Source organism: Bubalus kerabau, chromosome 4 (assembly GCF_029407905.1).
Source record: "Bubalus kerabau isolate K-KA32 ecotype Philippines breed swamp buffalo chromosome 4, PCC_UOA_SB_1v2, whole genome shotgun sequence".
Taxonomy (NCBI): Eukaryota; Metazoa; Chordata; class Mammalia; order Artiodactyla; family Bovidae; genus Bubalus; species Bubalus kerabau.
Window position 1 is genome coordinate 160,848,980 of NC_073627.1, and position 8,584 is coordinate 160,857,563.

The following is an 8,584-nucleotide window of genomic DNA, read 5'->3' on the forward strand; positions in this document are numbered from 1 at the left end:
TATAAAAGAACGTTACTTATTTTTTGACATGATATATTTTTTCTCCAAAGTTGTTGAAAATTTGTAATACCATATTACCGGGCTGCACCATATGGTATTGTGTTTGTTTATATGCATGAAATTGAAATTGTTCAAAAAACTCATTTTATCTTTAATTCTAGACTTGCTCCTGGTCAAATATATACTAAAATATACATATTTCTTAGAACAGAACAGATAGTATATCTCCCTGATGATTAAACTTGTTTTTTTTTATTCCACAAGTATTAATTATCTATGCAAAGAGTTGATTTTCCTGTAAAAATATGTTTACAGTTTTGCACATTTATTCTTCCCTACAGAAATATTCAGTGTGAACTTTGGTTAATCTGAGAGAAATAAAGTAGTTGAATTTCCCTACTTACGAACACTTCAGGAAGGTCAATTGTTCCTGTCTATCTCAGAACACCTCTATAGAAATTTAATAATGACTCATTGGAAAAGACCCTGATGCTGGGAGGGATCGGGGGCAGGAGCAGAAGGGGACGACAGAGGATGAGATGGCTGGATGGCATCACTGACTCGATGGACGTGAGTCTGAGTGAACTCCGGGAGTTGGTGATTGACAGGGAGGCCTGGTGTGCTGCGATTATGGGGTCGCAAAGAGTCAGACATGACTGAGTGGCTGAACTGAACTGAACTGAATTGAGTCCAGAAAAAAAATCTAAAACAACTGATAAATTGCTATTCCTTTAAGGCAATCAACAACTAAATCTTGGAAAGTAAAAACAAATTTTGATTTAATTTATTGTGAAATTCATACATTTGTTAGATACAGGCCAGACCAATGTTTATAAGTGTCTATTTGGAGAATGCATATAGAAATTGTCCAAATCAGTGAAAATATATTAACTTTGACCAACTAATTTTTATCAATTAGATATTATTAAACATAGTCAAAATGTATTATAGATTAGTCTAATTTACAAAAACACTGTGAAAGACAGTGCTATTCATAAGAACATTAAAGAGTTTTATGAGTAAGATGCTGAGGTACTCTTTTCTCTTCTGATTTCCAGTGTACTAGGATTTGCTATTTTAATGCAGAAGAAAACCTTAGGGCCTTTTGGTATTTGAGTGAACTTTAAATACTAAATCTATTCTGGCATTGCTGAGCCAGTCTGTTCAACCTGCATTCTCAAAGCCATATCTTCATTGGAACAGTGAAAAACTAAAATATATGATTAAAAATTGAAAGTTCTGTTACTGCCTTCCTTCACATTTATTAATGTAATGTTAAATTCAAACCTCTAAATTTGTAATTTGCCTGATTAAATAGAGAATGTCTTAAGATTTGCAGTGCTTATGAGAAGATTTGAAAAACCAACCAATTACTTTAACACAGTTACCAAGATATGTGTTCATATTACTTAAGAAATTAATTTATTTTCAAGCTTTCTAACCTATATGCTTTTAAAAATTGAGATATAATTGATCCAAAGTATTCTGTTAGTTTCAGCTGTACAACATACTGATTCGGTATTTGTATATATTGCAAAACGATCACCACAGTACATCAGTCACCACACAGAGATTTTTTTTCTTATGAGAACGTCTAAGATTTACTCTCAGCAATATTAAAATATACAATACAGATTTTCCCTGCTTCCTTCAATGAAGTTATGTCTAACATCTGTAACAGATTATCTAAACTAAAAAAAAAAATTAATAATTGTATTCCTTCTTCACTCACTTCTCCCATCCCTCCACTGTCACCTCTGACAACAACCAGTCTGTCCTCTAAATCTATGAACTGGCTTATGTGGGATTTTTGTTGTTATTATTGTTTGTTTCTTAGCTTCCATGTATAAGAGAGATTATACAGTATTTACCTTTCCCTGATATATTTCCCTTGACATAATGCTCTCAAAGTCCATCCATGTTGCTGCAAATGGCAAGACTATATTCTTTTTTATGGCTGAATAATTTTTTGTAATTGATCTGTGTGTGTGTGTGTGTGTGTATAGTCTTAACTAGTGGCTCAGTGGTAAAGAATCCGCTTGCAATGTGGGAGACGCAGATTTGATCCCCAGGTGAGGAAGATCCCCTAGAGAAGGAAATGGCAACACACTCCAGTATTCTTGCCTGGAAAATTACATGGATGAAGAGGCGAACATGACTCAGCATACATGCATTGTAGTGGCTGCACCAGATCAGATGGCTACTAATAGACGCTACTAATAGTGTCTGCCTACAATGCGGGAGACCCAGGTTTGATCCCTGGGTTGGGAAGATCCCCTGGAGAAGGAAATGGCAACCCACACCAGTATTCTTGCCTGGAGAATCCCATGGACAGAGAAGCCTGGTGGGCTACAGTGCATGGGGTCTCAAAGAGTCGGGCACAACTGAGCGACTTCACTTACTTGCTTAATAGTGCACAAGCGTCCCTTTTTCTCCACATGCCTGTCAACACTTGCTTTTTCTTGTTTTGTTTTATAACAGCCATTCTAACAGGTGTGAAGTGATATCTCATCATAGTTTTCATTAATAATGATGATTAATAATGTAGGGTAATAATAGTCTTTTCATGTACGTGTTGGCCATCTCTATGATGTCTTCTTTAGAAAAATACTCAGATCTTCTGTTCATTTGTTAATTTGATTGCTTGTTTGTTATTTAGTGTTGTATTGTATTGTCAGTTGTATGATTTGCAGATATTTTCTCCTAATCAGTAGGCTGGCTTTTCTCTTTGTTGATGGTTTCCTTTGCTGTGTAGAAGCTTTTTGGTATGCTGTAATCCTACATTTCTTTTTACTTTAGTTGCTATTATTTTTTATTTCAGATTTAAAAAAACCATCAAGACCTATGTCAAAGAGCTTACCACTAAGGTTTTCTTCTAGGAGTTTTATGGTTTTATGTATAAATATTCAAGTCTTCAATCCATTTTAAGTTAATTTCTGTGTATGGGGCAAAACTGTGGTACAGTTTCATTCTTTTGCATGTGGCTGTCCAGTTTTCCCAACACCATTATTGAAGAGACTCTCCTTTCCCCATTGTTTATTCTTGACTCCTTTGTCATAAATTAATTGGCCATATAGATGTGAATTTATTTCTGGCCTCTCTAATCTGTTCCATTTTTTAGTGTCTGTTTCTATGCCAATGTCATACTGTTTTAATTAGCATGTTATTCAGTCATTCAGTTGTGTCCAACCCTTTGCAACTCCATGGATTGTAGCATGCCAGGCTTCCCTGTCCTTCACTATCACCTGGAGTTTGCTCAGACTCATGTCTATTGAGTTGATGGTGACATCCAACCATCTGATTGTATGTCACTCCCTTCTCCCCCTGCCCTCAATCTTTCCCAGCATCAAGGTCTTTTCCAATGAGTCAGCTCTTCGCATCTGGTGGCTAAGGTATTGGAGCTTCAGCATCAGCCCTTTCAATGAGTAGTTAGGGCTGATTCCCTTTAGGATTGATTGGTTTGATCTTGCAGTCCAAGGGACTCAAGGAGATCAAACAGTCTCAACAGTCTTCTCTAGCACCACAGATTGAAAACACCAATTCTTTGACATTCAGTCTTCATTATGGTCCAAACTCTCATATCTATATGTGACTACTGGAAAAACCATAGCTTTGGCTAGATGGACCTTTGTCAGCAAAATGATGTCTCTGCTTTTTAATATGTTGTCTAGGTTTGCCATAGCTTTTCTTCCAAGGAGCAAGTGTCTTTTAACTTCATGGCTGCAGTCACCATCTTCAGTGATTTTGGAGTCCAAGAAAATAAAGCCTGCCACTGTTTCCATTGTTTCCCCATCTATTTGCATAAAGTGATAGGACCATAGATGCTATGTAATATAATTTGAAATCAATGAATATGATGCCTCCAGCTTTGTTGTTCTTTCTCAAGATCATTTGGATTATCTGGGGTTTTATTGTGTTTCCATATAAATTTTAGGATATTTGTTCCATTTCTTTGAAAAAAACCATTGGAGTTTTGATAGAAATTATGTTGTACCTCCTTTATATGGCTTTGGGTGGTGCATGCTAAGTCACTTCAGTCATGCCCAACTCTGGCTTTGGGTAGTATGGACATTTTTGTAATATTGATTATTCCAATCCATGAATACCAATATCTGTCCCTTTATTTGTCTCCTAATGTCTTATAGTTTTCAATATACAGGTGTTGGTTAAATTTATTTTTATGTATTTTATTCTTTTTGAAGGAATTGTAAATGGGATTTTTTAAATATTTCCCTTCTGATAGTTCACCATTTGTATATAGAAATGCAAGAGGGTTTTGTGTATTGACTTTGTATCCTGCAATTTTACCGAATTAATTTATTAGTTCCAACAGTTTTTGATAGAGTTTTTAGGTTTTAAAATGTATAAATTTATGTCATCTGCAAGTAGGGACAATTTTACTTTTTTTTTTTTTCCAATTTGGATATCTTTTCTTTCCTTTTCTTACCTTATTGCTCTGTCTAGGACATTTAACACAATGTTGAATAGAAGTGGAAAGAGTGATTCAATAACACTTATCAGGTTCAAACTACACATGAGGCACCTCTACTTTGGGACCTGCACCTCAGAATTGAGCCCCAAATCACATAACTTGAAAATGAACAGAGCTTTCATTCCAAGATCAGCAATATTGTAGTGATCTGAGAGACAGTTCTTAAGGGCTCACATGTTCAGACTTGTCCATCCAAATTCCATTTCAGAGATAGTCCATTGCACCTAAACTTAAAATGAAGAAGACTCATTTGCATGTATTAAAGTGGCAGTCTAAAAGGCAAGCATCTCATTTAACACACACACCTAGGAGCCTGCTAAATGGAGGCTCTCCATCTCCACTCTCTGGAGATGGAGACTAGCAAGGCCATTTTCACATTCTCCCTTTGCCCTCCTCCAGTACACCAGTATCTGTCAGAAGGAATCTTTCAGGTTCATCTTGAACCTTGATCTTTGTAGCTGCTATCCAAGGGATGCCTCTTGAATGCTTCTCAATACCAGAGGAGCATGGATTCCTGTCCCCATGTGATTATAGTGATAGATGTCACCCAAAAAGGAGCTTGTACCTTTGTCTGTTGTTGTTGCTGTTAAGTCACTAAGTCATGTCTGACTCTTTATGACCCCATGGACTGCAGTGGGCCAAGTTCCCCTGTCCTTCACTATCTCCTTGAGTTCACTCAGATTTATGATGTCCATTGAGTCAGTGATGCTATCTAACCATCTCATCCTCTGCCACCCCCTTCTCCTTTTGCTTTCAGTCTTTCCCAGCATCAGAGTCTTTGCCAAAGACTTGGCTCTTCCCATCCAGTTGCCAAAGTATTGGCGCTTCAGCATCAGTCCTCCCAGTGAACATTCAGGGTTGATTTCCTTTAGAATTGACTGGTTTGGTCAGTAACTCAGTGAAACTATGAGCCATGCCATGCAGGGCCACTCAAGATGGTCAGGTCATATTGAAAAGTTCTGATAAAACGTGAGGGAATGGCAAACCACTCCAGTATTCTTGCTGCAAGAACCCCATGAACAAACAGTACCTTTTTCTGGTACCTCAATTTTTAAAGTTACTACCAGGGGACACGTCTGTGTTGCCTGATGGTTATGGCTAGCAAGTCTTACACTCATGAGTTCTAAGTGACTATTATAATCAATAGACCCAGGGATCGAACCTGGGTCTCCTGCATTGCAGGCAGATTATTAACTGTCTGAGCCACCAAGGAAGTCCATAATCAATAGAGAAGAGTTTTTAAACAGCTACTCCCAGGTACAGCAAGAGGTAACAATTTGAGGAGATACATCTTTCTGTGAAGGAGGCTGAATAGCTTATCATTATGACTATAGCCTAGGGGGCAAGCTGCTAAATAAAGATACATCTAGAGATGAATATAATTCTTTCCAGAGATCTTGGAGGGTGGGTGGTATCTTCAGCCTCTCCCTCTGCCATGTTCCAGCATGCCAGTGTCTCCTGGAGGGGAGCTCTACATGTGGTGCTACCCTGGTTTTTACATCTGGCTCCCCAGTATTTTCAGATGTTGACCAGGGGATACCCCTTGGTCACCTGGCTCTGTTGACCAGGAAGGCTTGCACTCCTGGATCCTATGGAACTCTGGCAATTGGAGAGACAGACCCTGGCAGTCTGCCACTCCCATAGCATTTTGCAGATAGCAGATGAAACACATCCCTCATTCTGTCTGTGAAGGAGTCCTCTTGACTTGTTCTGAAGCTTCAGTAAGAGGGACAGATTTCAGGTTTGGGACACATCTAATGAACTACAGAGCTCCTTTCAAGAAAGGTAGGCTGTGGGTGCCATCCTGATCCTTGCTCCAACTTGCTGGTGTCTTCCAAAAAAGAGCTATATGCTCATCTGGAACCTGTTTTTGCAAGTACCACCCAAGGAATAATGCCAGATTCCCTGGCCAACAGGGCTTATGTTTGTGGGTGCACAGGACTGTATATATTTGCATAGGTCTAAAAGCTGCTGCCTGAGGGTCTGGCTTCCAAGCAGCCTGAATCTAGGAACTGAGATTCTCCCCTTAAGAACACAGGCAGGTCTTGACATATTTTCAACTACTGGGAGCTATTAACAATATAATAGGCTGGACAAGCACGAAGATTTGAGAGATGACAAAGAGTTGGGGCAGGGATGAATGACAAGTTTCATCTACTATAATACAGTATTATTAATTATAGTCACTCTGTTGTACACTATATCCTCAGGGCTTAATTATTTTCTGACTAGAAATTTGTACCTTTTGACCACCTTTATATACTTTATATGCCATATATTTTGCATGCAAGTTATAATTGCCAATCAATCAACTTGTCTTAAATATTTATTTCTTCATTGTAAGGCCAATATTCACACATCAGTAGAAATACTACCAGGAAATAAGTAATACTGACATTCATATATGTATATACAATTATTAAAGCCAAGTTTTTAATCAAATGATTAAATCAATTTGAAACATTCCCATGATAACTAATAAATGATCATTAGAAGTGATAGTATTCGGGAAAAAAAATATAGTTAAATCGATGTATTCATACTCTGCTCATGTCAGTATAAATTAATAGAATACTTCTAAAAGGGATATGATAAATATGTAGCAAAAAGCAAAGATTTTCATGAGTTTTTCTGTGCTAATTCCACATTAGGAAATTTCTGCTATGGGAATAATTTAATAAAAGCAAGAAGGTATGTGCTCAAGGAATATTCAATACAGTGTTATCTATAATAGAATAAATGTTCACCAATAGGAAAAGCTAATGCGATATTACACACCTATGAAAAATGATGGTTATAAAAACAAAGAAGAGACAACTGTTTGTAATGCAATTTCAAGTTGCAGAAAAGAAACCATATATTGTAATTTATACTTGCTATCAACTACATAAAATAAGCTGGTTGCAAATAACAAGAGGAGATTAATAAGCAAAAATGAATTCTATTAGGATGGAAAGAGTCATGAGTAATTGCTTTTCTTTTTCTCATTTCATTTTATTAGTAGTAACAATAGTGATCATAGCAATGAAAGTAAAAACAGCAATATATATCCAAGGTGAAAAACCACATCATATTTGGAAAGCTGAAACAGTTTTAAAGATTTTTTTTTTAAAAAATAGACTTTATTTTTTAGAGCAGTTTTAGGTTGACAGCAAGACTAAGCAGAAAGTATAGAGAGTTTTCGTATACCTATACCCTCTGCCCCCTCACATGCACAGCCACCCCTAGTATCAACATTCCCTACCAGAGTAGCACATTTATTATAATCTATGAACCTACATTAACACATCGTTATCACCCAAAGTCCATAGTGTACATTAGAGTTCACTCTTGGTGCTGTATATTCTATGAATTTTGGCAAATGTATAAAAACATATTTCTACCACTATAACATTATACATAATAGTCTCACTGCCCCTCACATTAAGTGTTCTTCATATTCAATCCTCTTCCCATCCCCCTATTTAAGTTCTTGTTGTTGTTGTTCAGCTGTTAAGTCATGTCCAAATCTGTGACCCCATGAACTGCAAGAAGTCAGGCTTCCCTGTCCTTCACTGTGTCCCAGAGTTTGCTCAAACTCATGTCCATTGAGTCAGTGATGCCATCCAACCATCTCATTCTCTGTTTCCCTCTTCTTCTCCTGACCTCAGTCATTCCCAGAATCAAGAGTGAGGAAATGAGTCAGCTCTTCGTATCAGCTGGCCAAAGTATTGGAGCCTTTGGTGTTGTATCTAAAAGTCATTGCCAAACCCTAGGTCATATATATTTTCTCCCATGTTATCATATAGGCATTTGAAGCCTATGGATAATTATGAGTTAATTTCTGTGATGGGTATAATGTGTATGTCTGGATTCATTTTTTGTGTATAATGTCCAGTTGTTCTGGCACGGTTTATTGAAAAGATTATCTTTGCTCCATTGCATTACCTTTGTTCCTTTGTCAAAGATCACTTGACTATATTTATGTAGGTCTGTTTCTGGACTCTACTCTTTCCAATGGTAAATTTGTGTATTCTTTGCCAGTACCATTACTGGCAAAGATTACTATAGCTTTACAGTGATTCTTAAAGGCAGATAGTGTCAGTCCTCGAA